This window comes from Phacochoerus africanus, chromosome 7 (assembly GCF_016906955.1).
Source record: "Phacochoerus africanus isolate WHEZ1 chromosome 7, ROS_Pafr_v1, whole genome shotgun sequence".
Lineage (NCBI taxonomy): Eukaryota > Metazoa > Chordata > Mammalia > Artiodactyla > Suidae > Phacochoerus > Phacochoerus africanus.
Genome location: NC_062550.1, coordinates 91441945 through 91461999, shown reverse-complemented (window position 1 = coordinate 91461999; position 20055 = coordinate 91441945). Strand labels below are relative to the sequence as shown.

Below are 20055 nucleotides of genomic sequence, written 5' to 3'. Positions count from 1 at the left end.
TGAGGTTGTGGGTTCAATCCCTGGCCTCGCTCAGTGGGTTAAGGATCCAGCATTGCCGTGAGCTGTGGTGTAGGTTGCAGATGTGGCTCTGATCCTCTGTTGCTATGGCTGTGGTGTAGGCCAGAGGCTACAGGCTACAGCTCCAATTAGACCCCTATCCTGGGAACCTCCACATGCCACAGGTGCAGCCCTAAAAGACAAAAAACAAACAAACAAACTAGCTTTCTTGTTGAACATTTGTGTGCCTGTTGGGGGATTTCCATAATTCAAACCTATACTAGAATGTGCTTTCAACTTTCCATTCGAAGGACTTAATCAGGAGCAACCAAAATGTCCTGCTTAAGGTTTAAAAAAATATATCAAACTTTAAACACTCTTACCCTGGTGGGGAGATCCTAGCTACCAAACAAATAGACTTCAAAGGGACCTCCTGACTTTCCCTAAACCACAGACAAATATTTGCTATGACTGCGGTAAAAGGTAGCATGGGGCCACTTTGTCCTTCCCTTGTAGGAGACCTTGAAGATGGGTGTTAATCGCCGCCACAAAAAGCTTTCCTGGTAGAGATAAATCTCACGAATGTTTTCCCATTCGGTTCTAGTGTGGCATAGAAGGATGAGCTGAAAGCAATCAATCAGGGAAGAGAGCTGAAAGCTGAATTCGAAGGAAAGTCTTGTGGAAATAAAAGTCAGTCACCCAGCTTAGAAGTAGGTATTCTTTTCTCTCCTTTGACCTACATGTAGTGAAGTACCATCAGTTCAACTGAGAGACCGGTATTCCTAATTTATATGATTCATAAAGATAGACAACAATAATACTATAAAATTAGTTTATGTTTCCTTCCGCTCCAGAGTAGAAATTTAAAGAGAAGAACTACAAGTATGCATTTTTTAGGATGTTTAAGCCACAAAGCTTACAGAGCATGAAAGCCCATAATAGAAACTCTGACCTCCAAAGAGAAATTAAATCTCACTTCAGTTTCTAAAAACGTTTCTTTCTCATTCTTTAGATAAGAAAAAGATATTTCCAACCTGGATAGATTGCAAGCTTGGCTAATAAAATCCTAATTGTGTCTCTTATCAGCTGTGTCATTTTGGTTTATGTGTGGTGACAGAGCCATGATTAAATAAGACAAAATCCCAGGTCTATGTGACATTAAGTGTTTTAATAGAAGCAGCATTTATTAATTCAACTATTATGTATCAGGCACTGTGCTGGGTACTCTAGATATAAAACCGAATAAGAAAAATCCATCATACATAGGATTTCAGTTGTTCCCTAATTCCTGAAAACTGAGCGAGCTCTGCTAAACATGGTGTTAGAAAACAGTTCGAAATATTTTTTTTAAATAGGAGCAGAATAGAGGCCATTTAGGCCAAATTTCTCAATGCTGTACGTTCTGCTAGAATAGCTAATTTCCATCTATTCTCTACTGGATCTCATACCCTCATCTGACAGCATGTTTCATTTTTTGATGGTTCTAATTATCAAAAATTTCCTCTGTGTTGGGAGTTCCCATTGTGGCTCAGCAGGTTAAGAACCCAGCTAGTGTCCATGAGGATGTGGGTTCAATCCCTGGTATTGTTTAGTGGGTTAAGTATCTGGCATTGCCTTAAGCTGTGGTGTAGGTTGGCAGCTACAACTCCCATTCAACCCCTAGCCTGGGAACTTTTACATGCCTCGGGTGCAGCCCTAAAAAGACCCCCCAAAAAAAAAAAAGTCCTCTGTGTTAAGCTAGGATCTGTCCTCTGTAACTTCTAATACTGATCTTGGAGCTATACAAAATATTTTATCTTCAAAAAGTTCAATAAGGAAGTCCTTCAAACACACATCCTCATGGATACTAGTCAGGTTCTTAACTCTCTGAGCCACAATGGGAACTCCAGTTTAACTTTAATTTTCCAGGTAAAATATCTGCAGTGTCTCATATCACATAGTTTCTAGACCATTTACCACTCTGGCTAGGTAGCAGATGACCTCTGTTTTATTTATATATGTAAGCTATTGATGACACTAATTTCTTTTTCTTTTTTTGTCCTTGGTCTTTTTAGGGCGGCACCTGCGGCACATGGAGGTTCCCAGGTGAGGGGTGTAATTGGAGCTGTTGCTGCCAGGCTAGGCCAGAGCCACAGCAACGCCAGATCTGAGCTGTGTCTTCGACCTACACCACTGCTCATGGCAACGCCGGATCCTTAACCGAGCGAGGCCAGGGATGGAACCTGCAGCCTCACGGCTCCTAGTCGGTTTCGTTTCCGCTACGCCAAGACAGAAACTCCTGATGACACTAATTTCATCACATCTCCCCCTCTAAGGTGTCAAACAAATTCTAATCTCTACTGCTGAACATTTTTTTTTTTTCAGTTCTTTTTCAATCCAAATGCATTTCAAAGATGTTTCTGTAACCTAAGGTATATTCAGATTTTAAAAGATCTATAGTATTTCAAAACAGCTATTTGGGAAGAAATTGAGTTGATAAATGGAGACAGTGGTATGAAAATAAAAAATGAATTCACTGTGTAAATATTATTTGTGTAGCCTCCTGAGCACTCATTTACAATCATAGTAAAACAGGAGGCAAGACTGCAGTTCTAATGCCATTATTTTGGGAGGTAGAGAAGGGGAGGAAAGAATCCCTTCTAGAACCCTCCTGCACTGTTGGTGGGAATGTAAACTGGTACAGCCACTATGGAGAACAGTTTGGAGATACCTTAGAAATCTATACATAGAACTTCCATATGACCCCACAATCCCACTCTTGGGCATCTATCCGGACAAAACTCTACTTAAAAGAGACACGTGCACCCGCATGTTCATTGCAGCACTATTCACAATAGCCAGGACATGGAAACAACCCAAATGTCCATCGACAGATGATTGGATTCGGAAGAGGTGGTATATATACACAATGGAATACTACTCAGCCATAAAAGAGAATGACATAATGCCACTTGCAGCAACATGGATGGAACGAGAGACTCTCATCCTGAGTGAAATGAGCCAGAAAGACAAAGACAAATACCATATGATATCACTTATAACTGGAATCTAATATCCAGCACAAATGAACATCTCCTTAGAAAAGAAAATCATGGACTTGGAGTAGAGACTTGTGGCTGCCTGATGGGAGGGGGAGGGAGTGGGAGGGATCGGGAGCTTGGACTTATCAGACACAACTTAGAGTAGATTTACAAGGAGATCCTGCTAAATAGCATTGAGAACTTTGTGTAGATACTCATGTTGCCACAGAAGAAAGGCTGGGGGAAAAATGTAATTGTAATGTATACATGTAAGGATAACCTGACCCCCTTGCTGTACAGTGGGAAAATAAAAAAAATTATTAAAAAAAAAAGAATCCCTTCTATATCTGAATAAAATGTTGTGGTATTATCTGTATATTCCCATAGCATTTGTCATTACATTATTTAGTTCACGAGAAAATAATATTTCTGGTTAAACACCACCCAAACTACCAGGCAAACTGGCAGGTAAGGCTGAGGTAACAAAGAGGGGTTGGGAGGAGGCCACGGCAGTCTAAATATTCAGTAGCTCTGTACGAACGGAATTGATTCCCCATGTTTCCATAAGCAGTTGAAGTGATCAGAGTGACTGGTTGGAAACTGACCAAGAGATTAAAACAACCTTTGAGGATGAAAGTACCAGGGGCCAGCTCCACAAGTAACATATCCTCCGGTTACACTTACAGCACTTGCTAGACCATCCGGAAGTAGCTATGTGCTTTCTCAATGAGCTTTTACAAGGGGGGAACTAAAAAGGAGCAGAAATAATACATCACTGAACTTCTGGCCCATGAATTTCACACGTGTCTGATGTGTATTTTATAAAGTTCTTAGAAAACAGGTGTTTTCCACCTACTCTAGTTACTGTATTTCAAATTGATAATCTTTTAAACATGTTATAATTCCCTAACTTGAACAGGACATCAAGAGAGACTTTTTCAAGCATATTATTTAAAAAAAAAAACATTAATCTTAACAACAAACCTACTGTACAAAATCATGAAGAGTATCTATTCTTAACAAAAGAATAAAGGCAGGTCCAAATAGAAAGTACAGACTGAGGCCAGGAATTGAACTTTGCTCACTCACTCTCTGTTCACTACAGAGGAGTCTCTTCCTGAGACCACTTGAGAATTCCTCCTTGAGTCTGAAACATCAACAAGATGTGGGTGGATACCTTTTTTTTCAGTTTTGATAAGAAGTTTTACTTTAAGCTCATACTGCTGTCTTAACATAACTTTGCCATCTAAAAATATCTCTAAGAGTTCCTTCTGTGGTGCAGTGGGTTAGGAATCCAACTGCAGCAGCTCAGGTTGCTGCAGATGCATGAGTTCAATCCCTGGCGTGGCAGCCATGGGTTAAAGGATCCAGCAATGCCACAGCTACAGATCAGGAAGTTACATATGCTTCAGGTATGGCCATGAAAAAAAAAAATAAATGAAAATTAAAGTATCATTTAAAACTTAGTTCCTTATCTTGTACTTGACACTCATAATGTAGTTTAAAAGAATCTATAGAGTCACAAGAGATATGTAGAACTAAATATGGAGTGAAGAAACACGATTTGTTCTTTGTACATCTGATTCGTTCGTTTTTCTCTAAATCTAACTCATAGTCTTCTTTGCCTGTTTGTAAAGATGACTGGGCTCTCGGCTAATAAAAAGTGTATAATTCGTTCTATCTACCACTAAATGGCCAAGACTGATGTTCTCTAACTAATTATCTGTCTAAAAGCACTAAGAAAAGTGCAGATCCTTGATGCTCTTGAAAAACACTGACAGCTAGTCAGTGTTGGTATGGGATGTCCCTGACTTAAAAGTGGTTTGTGTTCTAAAAAAAATTATTTGCAAGTCACGCGCCTGGGCTTTAGATTTTAGCATTTTGTGTCTATTCTTGTTTACTACTGTATCCCCAGAGCCCGAGATAGTTCTAAACACATTCTGAATGTTTGCTGAATGACTGGATGAACTGACCCAAAAGTCCACTTCACTAATAATGTAGTTGAATTCTCTTGTTAATAACAATTAGCATTTATATAGTACTTAGCCATTTATAAAACACATTTAAATGTGCTTTATTTTACCCTTTCTCACATTGATTCAATTTACAAATGAAGAGTCTAAGACCCTAAATTAAAGGGAGATCTGTTTAAGCTACTTAAGACGTCTGGGTATGAGAATGAGGTAGCTTGAATTAAAGTGGCAACAATGGAAGTTCCCACTGTAGTTCAGCGGGTTAAGAACCTGACTAGTATCCATGAGAATGTGGGTTCAATCCCTGGCCTCGTTCAGTGGGTTAAGGATCCAACACTGCCGGATCCTGCACTGCTGTGGCTGTGGTCTAGGCCACCAGCTTCAGCTCCGATTCAACCCCCAGCCTGGGAACCACCATATGCTGTAAGCGCAGCTCTAAAAAGCAAAAGCAAAATAAATAAATGAAGTAATAGTGGAGGTGAGAACCAACCTACAACCACCAGAACCTGCTGATGGACCTGATATAGAACCCCAACTCCTACACTTATGCTACCACATTGCATCTAGTAATATAAGCTGTAAGTAAGATCATCTATTACTACAAAGTAAGAGACTCAGAGTAAAGACCCATATCTTTTTCTCCTGTCACCCCTTTCTTTAGCAGTTAAGTGGCTTTCTTATGTTAAGTTATTAAGAATAAGGACCACTTATTTTGCAAGAAATGAGATCTCCTCAAAAAGTTTGCCCCAAATTGAGGGCATCTCCCTAGCTAGCAGGAAGACACTAGCTAAGCAGTATGTAACACAAGACCTCTGCTATTGGAGTAGTTTGGATATAAAGAATTTTCTGTGGCATATTCTGTGTATCGGAGGTGGAAGAGACATTAAAGGGTCCCAGGACAAACCTCCAAATCCGTACGCAATATCTTCTCTGTAACATCTCTCACAGAGGCTCATTCAGCCCTTGCTGAAGCATTTCATGGGATGAGAAACTCAAGGGATCTCACTTTGTCTTTTGGCTACAGCCAGTTTTTAAGAAAGCCTTTCTTTGGTCAAACCCTTGCCTTCTGAAAACATCAGAGTCCATTTAATCCCTCTTCAAACATCTGAAGAATGCTAGCAATTCCTGAACATCCATAAATCCTCTCATAGGCGAAATATCCGAAGTTAATTGTTCATTATATAATGAGGTTTCTAATTGATCTCACCCATTCTGCTCAGCTTTCTCTAAATAGGAATATCTTGACCTGAACATAATATTCTAGCTATGCTTTGACTAGGGAACACAACAGAAGGACTATTCTCTTTTGTTTGGAGCATTATTCTTCTATTAATGCAGCCTAAGATTGCATTAGCTTTTTTGGCAGTCATGATGTATTGTTACTCACATTGAGATTACAGTCAGTTGAAACCCTCAGGTCTTTTTCACATAAATAGTTGATAAGTGACACCTCTTTGATGGTAGCACAGCTGATTTTTGCAAAGAAGAATTTATCACTATTAAGTTTAATCTTGTATTTTCTACTCAAGAATCTTTCACATTGCTCCCCGAGTTGTCTTTCTTAAACAGCTCTGACTATGTCATTCCTACCCGGAAGAACTATTGATTGCTCTCCACTACCCACAGGATCAAGTCCAAAATACTTCACACACTAGACCCTGTATAATCTGACCTGAGCCTCTAGGGTTGGCCTAGTGTTCCCTGATCCCTTTCTCTCTCCACCATACCATACTTTCCAACCATTCTGAGGGTTGGCTTTTTTCATACATGTGCAGTTTTCCATGGAAATCCCTTCTTTACCTTTCAGTGATTTTTTTTTTATACTTTAAGAGACAGCAGTTTAAAAGTCCCAGTCAACTTAAGATTTTATTGCAAAGCTACAGTCATTAAAACAGTATGGTACTGGCACAAAAACAGAAATATAGATCAGTGGAACAGAATAGAAAGCTCAGAAATAAACCTACACACCTATGGTCAATTAATCTATGACAAAGGAGGCAAGAATATACAATAGAGAAAAGACAGCATCTTCAATAAATGGTGCTGGGAAAATTGGAAAGCTACATGTAAAAGAATGAAGTTGGAACACTCTAACGCCATGCACAAAAATAAACTCAAAGCCCAAACACAGGACTAGATACTATAAAGCTCTTAGAGGAAAACAAGCAGAACACTCTTTGACATAAATTGCAGCAATATCCTTCTTGATCCACCTCCTAAAGTAATAAAAATAAAAACAAAAATAAACAAATGGGACCTAATTAAACTTAAAAGCTTTTGCACAGCAAAGAAAACTATAAACAAAATGAAAAGACAACCCATAGAATGGGAGAAAATCTTTGCAAATGAAGCGACTGACAAGGAATTAATTGCCAGAATATACCAACAACTCATGCAGCTTGATATCACGATAAAAAAAATCCAATCAAAAATGGGCAGAAGATCTATGTAGATATTTCTCCAAAGAAGTCACACAGATGGCCAAAAAACACATGAAAAGATGTTCAACATCACTAATTATTAGAGAAATGCAAATCACAACTACAGTGAGGTATCACCTCACACCAATAAGAATGGCCATCATCAAAAAATCTGCAAGTGGAGGTCCCGTCGTGGCTCAGCAGAAACGAATCTAACGAGGATCCATGAGGATGCAGGTCCGATCCCTGGCCTCGCTCAGAGGATCAAGGACCTGATGTTGCCGTGAGCTGTGGTGTAGGCCACAGATGTGGCTTGGATCTGGCATTGCTGTGGCTGTAGTGTAGGCCAGCAGCTACAGCTCCAATTTGACCCCTCGCCTGGGAACCTCCATGTGCTGAGGGTGCGACCCTAAAAAAGAAAAAAAAGAAAAAAAAAATCTACAAGCAGCAAATGGGTGTGGAGAAAAGGGAATCCTCCTACACTGCTGACAGGAATGTAAGCTGGTGCAATCACTATGGAGAACAGTGTGGCGGTTCCTTAAAAAAAAACTAAATATGGTCCTACCAGATGATCCAGTAATCCCACTCCTGGACATATGTCTGGAGAAATAATTCAAAAAGATACATGCATCCCAGTGTTTACTGCAGCACTATTTACAGTAGCCAAGGCATGGAAGCAACCTAAATGTCCATCAGCAGAGGAAATGGATAAAGAAGATGTGGTACATATACACAATGACATATTACTCAGCCACAAGAAGAGTGAAAGAATGCCATCTGCAGCAACATGGATGGACTTAAAAATTATCATACTAAATGAAGTAAGACGGAGAAAGACATATATCGTATGAGATCACTAATATGTGGAATCTAACAAAAAGTGATACAAAAGAACTTACAAAACAGAAAGACTCAAAGATTTTGAAAACAAACTTATAGTTACCGAAGGGGAAATGCGGGGCAGGAAGGATAAATTAGGAGATTGGGACTGACATATACACACTACTGTATATAAAATAGATAAGTAGCAATGACCTGCTGCATAGCACAGGAAAGTCTACACAATACTGTGTAATAGCTTATGTAGGAAAAGAATCGGAAAAGAAATGGATGTATGTATTTGTATAACTGATTTACTTTGCTGTACACCTGGAACTATCACAACTTTCTACATCAACCATACTCCAATAAAATTTATTTAAAAATAAATGAAAGTCCCACTCAGACAGAACACCCTGGAGTCAGGACTATACTACAATGAAGCTCCGGTAATAGGAAAGAAGCATAGCTTACAAGTTTTTTGTATTTTAGGATGGTTTTTTTTTTTTTTCTTCAAAGAAAAGCATAAATATTCTTTCTTTAAATAAAGCTCTCTTCAAAGCTAGTTTCTCCTCCTAAGTCAAGAAATGAAGGTGAGTAGGATTTGGCTTACTTGAAATAGCAGTTTTTTGGGGTTTTTTTTAAAATAATCTTTTCCCCCTTGGGCTGCATCTGCGGTTCATGGGAGTTCCCAGGTTCAGGGTCTAATCAGAGCTGCAGCTACTGGCCACAGCCACAGCCACAGCAATGTCAGGTCTGAGTCACATCTGCCACCTTCACCACAGCTTGCAGCAACGCTGGATCTTTAACTCACAGAGCAAGGCCAAGCATCGAACCCTCTCGTCCGGGTTCTTAACTCACTGAGCCACAACAGGTCCTCCCAAAATAGCAGTTCTTAGGGAGAAGGAATAACAAGCTTAGCAGTTTATCTGAGTGAACCAAATAGTTGCACAGGTTTATCCAGAGGTAGTGTCACAGGTAATTGTCCTCCAGAATCACAAAACAACCGCCTCTGCACCTAGCCCAGCATTGTGGAAAAAAGCCCACCTGGAAGCACTGCAGCAGCAGAAGCAGAAGCCCCTCTCCAGTCATTTCCAATGATACTGAGGAAAAACCTCAACAAAATCCCTCGGTAAACTTCGCATGTACTTTCCACCACTTCCAAGAATGTTGATAGATTTGTACCTTTACATCTAAACTGCAACCCTTTACGCCAGGCCGTTGTAGGTTAGGAATAGAGCCTGTGGTTTGGGTTTGCAGAGGGATGGAAGAACACTGTCCTTGTTGAGAAACTGTACTAATCAACTATCTGCCTTAGGATCTGTCGTACTAAATGGCTAACTCAACAGCTATTTAGCAAGTCATCTCTCAGACCATTTAGGGTGTCAGCACACCAGGTACTCCGCCATAAATTAAATAGCAAAAAGCAATAGATAGTTATTACTGATAATATTAATGACAGTGATGCTTCAGAGTTCATGTATGTGCTAAGCAGCTATTTAATGTCAGGAAACATGTTGGATGCTAGGGTAGTGTTTCTTGGCGTGTGGTCTAGACCATCTTAAGGAGCTCGTACAACGATGTGATAAATGGCAAGATAGAGGTGAACCGGTGCTAAGGGTGTACATGTGTGATGCACGTACATAGTGCACCTAACCCAGAATCTGGGAAGAGCTCGTGAAGTTTAGGCAAAGTCCTTACGGATGAGTAGGAATTATCTATCCTTCCATTCATCCATCCAAAAATTACTTGAGCAACAACTTAGCTAAGTGGATGAGAGATAGGACTCTGGGAGAGGAGCAGAAGCGAGGAAGAGCTCAGGGAAAAGATGCCTGTGTGCAAGGGTCAGAGGATGAAAAAGAGCATGGCACCTTGGAGTAATACGAGTAGTTCAATAGATAGAGCTGGAGGCTGGGAGGTAAGAGGCAGAGATGAGAGATGAGGGACTGGGCATTCAGAAGGGGCCTAGAGCACGCCACCTTAAAGAATGTGGACTAGGAGTTCCTGCTGTGGCTCAGCAGGTTAGGAACCCAACTAGTACCCATGAGGATGCAGGTTTGATCCCTGGCCTCTATCAGTGGGTTAAGGATCCTGCACTGCCGCAAGCTGTGGCGTAGGTCACAGATGTGGCTCGGATCTGGTGTTGCTATGGCTGTGGTGTAGGCAGGCAGCCATGACTCTGATTCAACATCTAGCCTGGGAACTTTGATATGCCACTGGTTTGGCCCTTAAAAAAAAAAAGAAAGAAAGAAAAGTTGGACTAGGTTATAAGGAAACTGGAGAGTCACTGAAGGGATGTGCCATTTTGGATTTCATAAAGATCCTTCAGGAGTTCCCACTGTGGCAGAAGCGGATTGGTGTTATCTCTGGAGTGCCAGGATCGGGGGCAGGTTTGATCCCCAGCCCAGCAAAGTGGGTTAACAATTGAAACTTGGGGCAGATTTGATCCCTGGCCCAGGAGCTCCATATGCTACAGGGCAGCCAAAAAAGAAAAAAAAAAATCCTTCCGAGTGTGGTGTAGAGAATAGATTGGGGAGCAAGCAAGTCAGAATAGAGAGGAACCTTCAGGAGAACATTGCAATAATGCACAGAATAGTCTGCACCACCATTCTTAGCTGTAGGGATGGAGAGAAGCATCCGTACTCAGGAGAGACTCCTGTAGCAGAATGGGAAGGCCCTGGGGAAAGACTAAGGCTGGGTGAAGGAGGGAAAGGAATCGAGAATGGATTTCAGTTTTTACCTTGACGGGCCTTTCTGGGTGAGACAGAGATGCCATTTGCTTAGGTTTTTATTTGCTCAGTGAAGTAACAGGCAAGCTCTTTGGCTGAGAGCAAGCAACAGGTGTGAGAAGGGGTCTTAGGGAGAGAAGACACTTTGAAAGAAGTGAAAAGGACGAAAGGGAGCTGAAGGAAAAAGGGTTTCCAGAGAAATCTGAGGGCCAAATTCAGGCTGGAAAACCCCAATTTGTAGAGGCGTCTCTCAGCACAGTTGTTATTATTTTCCCCACTAGTGTTCAGCTGTTTAGCTGGAGGAGCAAGAAGGCAAACAGCAGAACTGATCTAGAATCAGGATGTGATGGAAAGACAAGGGGGCAATGGTCTTGAGAGAACAAATAGAAGATTCCAGAGAGAAATTCATGGGAGCAAGCTAGGTATCATATTTATTTTTGCATGCAAATAGGTATTTGGGGGCCAGAGAAGAGATAAAAGAAGTGGCCTAATGTGACATAACTAGATTATTAGAGGGAAGAAATAAAAATCAGAAAAGTGGCCAGAAGTAAAAAATAGGAATTTATAGCGCTGTGGGAAGAAAGGGAGTTAGGGATTTGGAAAGCAGAAGTTTTATGTTTTTGCAAACTACACCGCTTCACTCTACCCCCTGCCCCAGAAAGGATCCCTCTTCTTCTGAACTCTGATACTCATCAGAAAGGGAGCTACTGTTACAGCAGTGCGAGTGTAGAGTCCTATCCCTTTGAGTGGATTGAGATGGGAAATATGGGTTGTTGGAAAGTGAGGTGCCTAGTTCTCCTGACAGAGCACTGGTTTGTGTGGTCTCCATTTACCTTTGCTTTTTATTTGAAGGTGGGGTGGGGTTAGGGGGTTATTTATTGGGACACAGCATATGAGAGAAATGTAGCATCAGTTACAAAAGAAACTGATGGAAAACCTCGAAGACCTCGGAAAGGTCAGGTTGGCTGAAATAAAAAGAAACACAAATTCTTAATGGAGATTAAGCAGCTAAGAGTGTGATTAAATTTACTCTCTTCAATTTAATTTTAAAACACCGAAACCTTTTTCAGTAGCTGCTGAAAGATAGAGTGTTAGTGCAAATGATGTCACACAGAAAGCATTTGAATGTTTTTCATAACTTTTTGCTTGGTTTAGGAACTGTGATTACGAAGTGTAAAGTAACATTGGCAAACACAGCTGATGCCTTGAAAGGCTTCTGCTCCTCTTTCAGTTGCAGGAACGTTAGGAAGAGAAGTGAAGTATGACATAGAAAGAGAGTCATTATTTTGATTTTCTTTGTTAACAAGACAAACCATCCGGGAAAAGAATTTGTTTCTTAGAGATAAAGTGAAATGTATGCAAAATGCCCAACAGAGAAACTGGTACATTCTGCTAAGATGTCTAAAGGATGGTTTTCTCTTCTCCTCCTTAACAGATTACACATGAACACAGTAAACATTAATTAAAACATTAATAGTTTTTGAGACTCTGAAAATGTAAATACTTTTACATACATAGGTTTAATTGCACAGCACTGTTACCTTAGGTAGATGTTCTCCGTCACATTCTGCAAATCAAATGTCACAACACACTAAGCAGGTAAAATGGGTACAATGCTACATTTTAATTTCATTTCCAATACAGTGATAGCTCGGCATTAAAATGACTTTTTTTTAATCATCCCCCAAAATTGCTCCTATCCCTGGGATTTGGGGTCAAAAAAGGAGTCAAAGCTGGATGAGTCAGGATAAAATGTGAGGCTGCTAAAATCTGCAAATCAGCATTTCTCTTTCAGCATGGTATTTTCAAAAGTGTATTTCTCCACCACACTGTTCTCTCTCCCTTTTCTATCATCATTCATTGTCTGTTCAGTGCTTTCACTTCTCCCTATTTGTTTTGGTTCATCTTTTGAAAAACTAAAGTTGCGACTCTCTGCCTTTCCTTTCACTTTTCATTTTAGAATCTGTACCCACTGTTTCAACTGTGGCAAGTCAATGTTACTCACATTCATGTTGTTGCTTAATTAAACAGCCATTGGACCACAGATTGGTAAGACTGCTTCTTGTATAAGCCTTGGAAGTTGCAAAAGTGTTTTTGGTAATGGCAGCATTGATGGACTAACTTTGATCCTCCCCTGAGCTCAGTTCTTGGACTTTCCTCTTTTCTGTCCACACCCACTCCCTTGATGATCTCATCCAGTTTCATGGCTTTAAATATCATCTCTACACATGACTCCCAAATTTATATATTTAGTCCAGACCTCTCCTCTGAACTTTAAACTCACAGATCCAACTGCCTACTCAGTATTTCCACTTGGATGTCTCACAGGCAACTCATACCTAACATGTCCAAATATGAGCTCCTGGCCATCCTCTCTAAATCTGCTCTGCCTCGAGTTCTCCACCTCAGTAACTGGCTATCTCATTCTTCCAGGTGCTCAGGCTAAAAATATCCTCGCCTCTCTCGCTCTCACAGCCTACCTCCAACCTGCCAGCAAATGCTGTTGGCTTTATGCATAAAACGGATCCAGAATTTGACCACTTTTCACCATTTCCACCACAGCCTCTATGCATGTACCATCAGATCTAGCCTGAATTACTGCAACAGCATTCTAAATGGTCTCCCTGCTTCCTCCTTTGGTCTTAACACACAAACCAGAGAAATCCTATTAAAAATAAATTAATCATATTGCCCGTCTGCTTAAAACCTCTAATGGTTTCCAATATCATTCAGAATAAAACCCAGCGACTTTATAGTAACTTACGGTCCAAATCGGGACCACTCTGAGAATGAAAGGGAAGGCTATGAAATAACTAACAGGCTTTCATTGATTTAGGTGTAATCCTGGGCACCCTAGGCACCGACCTATGAGATTCCACATAATCTCCCACCCTTCCCATTCTCTCTCTGACCTCTGACCTCTCCTGTTACACAGCACCTCAACCCCTCTGCTTCCGCACTAGCCCCTCGCTGTCCTAACAGCATGAGGCACCTTCCTCAGGGCCTCAGATCCTCCCCTAGATATGCCCACAACTCATTTCTGCTTCCCTTCAGGTCCTTATTCAAAAGTCCCAGGGAGGCTTTCCCTTGGAGCCCTGCCTAAACTTTTCCAACCCCTCCCTACTTCCCAGCCCTCTTCCCTGCCTTTTTAACAGCGATTACTATCTAATCCGCCATATATTTTACTTACCTTGTTTAGTACCTTACATTTAGAACATAAGCTCAAGGGAAGGAATTTTTGACTTTTTGCTCTGAATCCCCAGTTCCTAAAATAGTTGGCACATAAGAGACACTATATAAATATTTGTAGTAAGAAGGAACAAATCATGACTAGTTTCAAAGGATACTTAGGAGTTGTGTAATATCCAACATAGTAAACATTATCATTTAATGATTATATGTATTATCATTTTATAGTTATTTTCATATAATTCAATTCCACAAATGTATTTTGGACATTTGTGCCTTTTGGGGATCTGCGCTAGGTACAGAGGTTGGGGGTCTGGGAGCCACAGAGTGAATACAGTGAGAGAGAGTGGTTGTGTTCTCCATTCCCTGGTAGGAAGCTGCCCTGCATGCCCAGATATACCTGACCTCCAGGTGTCTGCTTTTCACTGTCTGGCTTTAAATTTTCAACATGAATCATCAGTTACTACTCGGCATTTTGCAATCAGACCTCTCAAAGTTTCCAGAATATTTCAAGCAATTATTGGCAAAGTTAAACCATGAAATGTGAAACAAGCAGATGAGAAACAGATTTTTTTTTTTTTTTTTTTTTTGGTAATAGCTGGAAAGAAGGTATTGGGTGGGGAATCTAGCCTTTGAAATCAATAAATCAAAGTTTATTGATTTAATCTCTAGGTGTATTCCAATTTTTATACAGCTTCTTCAAATAATTTTAATTGATAACCACCCTGTGGGTTAAACTAAAGGCATTTTTTTTTTTTAATGTGCTATTACAAGTTTCAAGCCCTGCCCCTACAGGAAGGGAGTCGCCCCAGGGTGTGGATAATCGAAGCACTCTAAACAAATATATACGACATTTTATTTTCAAGGAAGTTCAACAAAATTAGAGCTGAGAATATGCTTCAAAGCATAATGTTAATACACTGATGACTATAGCTAGGAAAATTACTTAAAGCAGTTAGCAATAGATAAAAAGTATTTCCCTTCCCCCAACAAATAAACCAATCAAATAGAAAGTATGCTAAATGGTACTGAAGAGCTGTGATACTCATATAACTAATTTTAAATCATCTAAGTAACATTAAGTGCAAAGAGTCTTTACTTTTATTTTTCTATCTGATGTAAAAAAATATTAGCTTCATTATGCAAGGTTCACACAACCATGTTGTGCATTATCAACTAAACTGTAGGTTTTATAGTTTAATCATTGCCAGAGCAATTTAGTTTTGTTTGTCTTTTTAAATTTTGGAATTATAATAAAACCTAATCATATAAATAATTTTAAAGCAAGCTAATCATCCCAGCTCTGGCATAGATTAGCTCATTATTTATTTAAACTGACCAAGTTGCTCTGACTCACTGTCTCAGGTACTTTGTTGACAAAATGGGGTCAATATTGGTACCCAGTTAACAGGGTTCTTGTGAAAATAAAGGATGCAGGGCACTCTGTAGAATGTCTGGCATATGGGAAGGACCGAGAAGGAAAGGAATATATATAGGTTCTGTTATCTTCCACACTGCATGGCTTGGCATAGAGGAATCTCAGACTAGTATAGTGGAAATAGCACTGGGCTAGAAGTCAGGAAACACGGATTTCAGCTGAGTAATTGTACACAAGTCACTTAACTCTCTCCAGGCTTCAGATTACTCATCAGTCATGTGCTTTTCCATTGATGACATTCAGGTTCCTTTTCAAATGCTCTCATTTAAGAAACCCTAGCAAGAGGGATTTTTACCAGCGTTTGTCATTTTAATACAGAACTTCATTTTCCCATATGTACAGATAGAAAGAAATGAGACCCTTAATTACAGATTTTGTTCACTCCTGAAAACTTGCCAGGAACTCAGAGTTCTTGTTCCCGTCTCTTCCATCAAACACAAATCCTTCAATGTGTTTTAAAAACAGCAAGCCCTTCCCTGCCAGCATTCGCCATCCCCTGCCCTTCTTTATTTTTTCCATAGTACTTAGCACGCTCTGGCTTACTGTATACTCTACTTAGTTGTTTGTTTTCTACCTCCTCATTCCCCACCCCACTCCCAGGACCATGCCAAGCACCAGGCTGGCTGTGCCTCTTTTTCTTTTAATTAACCTATATTTGAAAATTAAGAATGGTATGTAGTAAAGGTGTAAAACGTGATGAATTGATAGACACTGATGCAATATCAATGCAATATAACAATATATTGTGCAATAACTGCCACATTCAACCTAATACATACCCATCGCCTCAGACAGTCACCATGTTTTGGGTGTGTGTGTGTGTGTGTGTGTGTGTGTGTGTGGTGAGAACACTTAAGCTCTACCCTCTTGCTACTTCAATTAAAAAAAAAAGATCCACCCTCTTAGCAAATGTCAAGTATACAATCAAGTCTCGTTAACGATCGATCGACATATTGTTGTCAGAATTTATTCCTGTCGTGTGAACGACACGTTGTACCCCTTGAACAACATCTCCCCCTGCCTGTGCCTTTTACCAGGATTTGGGGAACACTTAATACCTTCACCCCTGCATTTCCCAAGTGTGCTCGCTGGATCTCTAGAGTCCAGAAAGAGAGTAAACAGAGCTGCGCAAAAAGAGGAGTGCATGGACAAGGAAGTCTGGCCATGTCCCCTCCTATACACCCCCCTTGGAGACCCAGGACACATAATGAGATTATTTATGTATTTATACATGTCTGATCGTGTTAGACCCAGTCAGTCTTTCGATTCTGACCATGGAAGCGTTTATTCCCAGAGCATCACTGACATCTCAGAGGACATTCCTGCTCAGGAGCAAGCTGTTTGGTACGCTCTTTTTTACCTTCGGGTCACATCCAAATGAACGGCGACTGTGCGCGAGTGAGCAAGGAGAAAGGCAGGCATGTGTCTCTGGACAAAGAACATGGTTTTATGAAACAAATGCTACACCTACAGTCAGAGGCTTGTAATTCCGTCCTAGCTCCGTCACATAACTGACTATGTCGTTGGGCAAATTGCCTTACCTCTGAGCTTCAGTCTTCTCTCCTGCAAAGGAGTCACATTTTAGGATAATCATATCCCATTCTTCAAAACTGCCGACCAGTTTAGAAAGTTCCTGTGTAGTAGATTTAACCTATTTTTAAAAGTACTCTGGGTGAAGTTGGGGGCCTATATTTTAAAAACCCTCTTTCAGATGACTAGTGCCTTCAAGCTCTGAAGATGGATGTATCTGATTTCTTAAACGTGAAGCTACAGAACTCTCTGAGGCCTTAAAATCCCAAAGAAATATTTTAGAATGAACAATGGAAACAAATTAAGTCTGGGAGATACTTACGTTAGCCTGAGTAGTAGGATAATACCCAGAGAAGTCCTAAGAGGTCTTAATTAGAATGGAGGAAGATACAGGTCTATAGTATTAAAAATACAGAATAAATGAAATTTGAGACTACTTATTTGATGCTAGATTAATTTGCTTATTTTTCTTTTTTAATTTTTAAAGTCATTTTATTTTTATTTTATTTTACTTTATTTTTTAGCTCTCTAGGGCCATGCCCAGGGCATATGGAGGTTCCCAGGCTAGGGGTCAAATCGGAGCTACAATTGACAGCCTCACACTACTGCCACAGCAGTGCAGGATCTGAGCCGCATCTGTGACCTACACCACAGCTCACTGCAATATCATCTGATCCTTAACCCACTGAGCGAGGCCAGGGATCGAACCTGCGTCTTCATGGATACTAGTCAGATTGGTTACCACTGAGCCATGATGGGAACTCCTGCTTATTTTTCTGATCACCCAATGTTCAAATAGTGATTGATGATATAGATCTGTGTTGTAAAATTCATTTGTAGCTCAGCACTAGTTAATATTCCAAAGCAACAAAGGAGAGGTAGGTGAGCCTCATTGCCAAGGAGGCCTCCTCGGGTCCTTATCTTCGAGGAAGGCTTTCTTCTCCACTCCAGCTCAGGAGGGAAAAGATCCGTCCCCAAACCTGTCTCTGAAGGGAAGAAATTCTATGAGAGTTTAATGCACACTTGCAAAAATAATGCTCTAGATAGAATCAGGTGGCACTTCAAGTTCTTCTTACCATGGAAATATAAGCCGACTGAAATAACAACCACAACAAAAACTTTTAAAACTGGTTATAAAAGGTGACTGCGCATGGAGAGATCTGCGTAACATAAACTTTAGTGTCTCCTTGAAATCTGATGAAAGCACTGATGAAAAGAAGTAGTTTGCCTTTAAAGAAGATAAGAAATGTTACTTTAGTCATCTCTAAATAATCACTGGGCCGTTGTAACACATTCAGTGTGATATTTGCTAAGCAAGCAAGCTTGCCATCTGGTTACTGAAGCTCTATTTTTGCTACTTCATAGATACACAGGGCCCAGTAGCACTGAGATGTAGGGAACTGATACCAGCCTGTGGACCAATTCCAAAGCACCTTTGAGAGTTCAAGCCATTCATTTATTTGCAACTCAAAGTGTTCTCCACAGAAGAAAACAATAAGTCTAACTTATTTGTTTCTTTCCTGTCCTGGCATTTTTTTAAATATCCATCATGACAGGGCCAATACAGGTTTTCAATATTAAGCCAACTTTAGGGAAGACTGGAAAGAAGAAAAAGAATGGAAAATAGTCTGTGTGCTGCTTGTGCCACATCCTATTTGATTCTTTCTGGTGCCAGCAGCACCGTTCCTGGTCTCCAGAGTGTACCCAGAAGCAGCTTGATTACACTGCAAAAGCCCATATGTGTCTATAGTAGTCGGAAGAAAAAGAAGCTCCCAAACCAATCTTTCCATCCAGTCCCCGGCAAGTACCCCTTTTCCCCAAACCAGACAGAATTAGTAGCACTGTGTAGAGTGCCTGACATATAGTAGGGGCTCAATAAATGTTTACTAAAGATAATCACCTGGGAAGGCTGTGGATAGTAATAGAAATGATTTCTAGAAGAGTGTTTATCTTAGTCTCTGTAGCCATTGTAATACATGCACTGAATGTGTGCTTAACACCTGGTCATCTTCGGCACTGTTGACGTTTTGAGCGAATAATTCTTCGTTGGGGGTGGGAGTGGAAGGGGTTACTGTCTTGCAGACTGTGGGAGGCTTAGTGGCATCCCAAGCCTCCATCCACTAGGTGCCAACAGTGTCCTCCCTCTACCCCGGGCAAAACTGTCTCCAGATATTGCCAAATGTTTCCTAGGAATAGTGGTGGAAAAAACCATCCCTAAATGAGAACCGTCTAGTCTCTGTGTTTGCGTCAGTTGCCAGAATTCGAAGCATTATACTCTTTCTTTTCTTTGTTTCTGCATTGACATTTCTTGATCTACGTGTTGAAGGTGTTTGATGCTCTTAATCTGCTTTCACTCAATTTTCTCTAAATTCCATGTTTTTATATATCACAGTTGGGGGTGTGGGCTCTCTAGGTACATCCATACAAGTTAAAAAGACATGTTTCTCCCTTAGGGGAGGGGAAATACAGAACAAAGAGTAACCATTCAGAAATTGGATTAGTAGTTAAGGAGGCTATTTTGCAGAATGATATTGAGATGGTCTTGTGCCCAGAATAGATCTAAGACCTTAAGCTGGAATCCATGTGTCTATGTGTCTAAAAAGAACTACTGCATCTGAAAAGAAACTCTCTCTTTTGTTTGCTATGCCTTTTGTAATCTTAACAATAAAACTCCTCTGTTATACAAAAGTATCCTTCTGACAAACAGATTTTTTTTTCCCTCCGTTGGCTTTGTTTTTATTTACTTCCTATTTATATTAACTGTTACAGGAAGATACCAGCATGGGTTCCAGGAATAGGCCTTCTCAGTAAATCTTGCCCCTTCAGAAGCACAGAGTGTCCCACTAACTGAAGAAATCAGTAGCCTTTTAAGCCTCTAAAGTAAAATGATGATGTCACATATCTCCTCTTTCTTAAAATGAAAAAAAAATTTAAATCTTC

At 40.3% G+C, this 20055-nt stretch overlaps 1 protein-coding gene across 3 annotated transcripts in view; it reads right to left on the bottom strand.

Moving 5' to 3' along the window:
• The window catches only part of NTN4 (netrin 4), a 112902-nt gene that overhangs the window by 88352 nt on the left and 4495 nt on the right, over nt 1-20055 (bottom strand). The window lies entirely within an intron of this gene.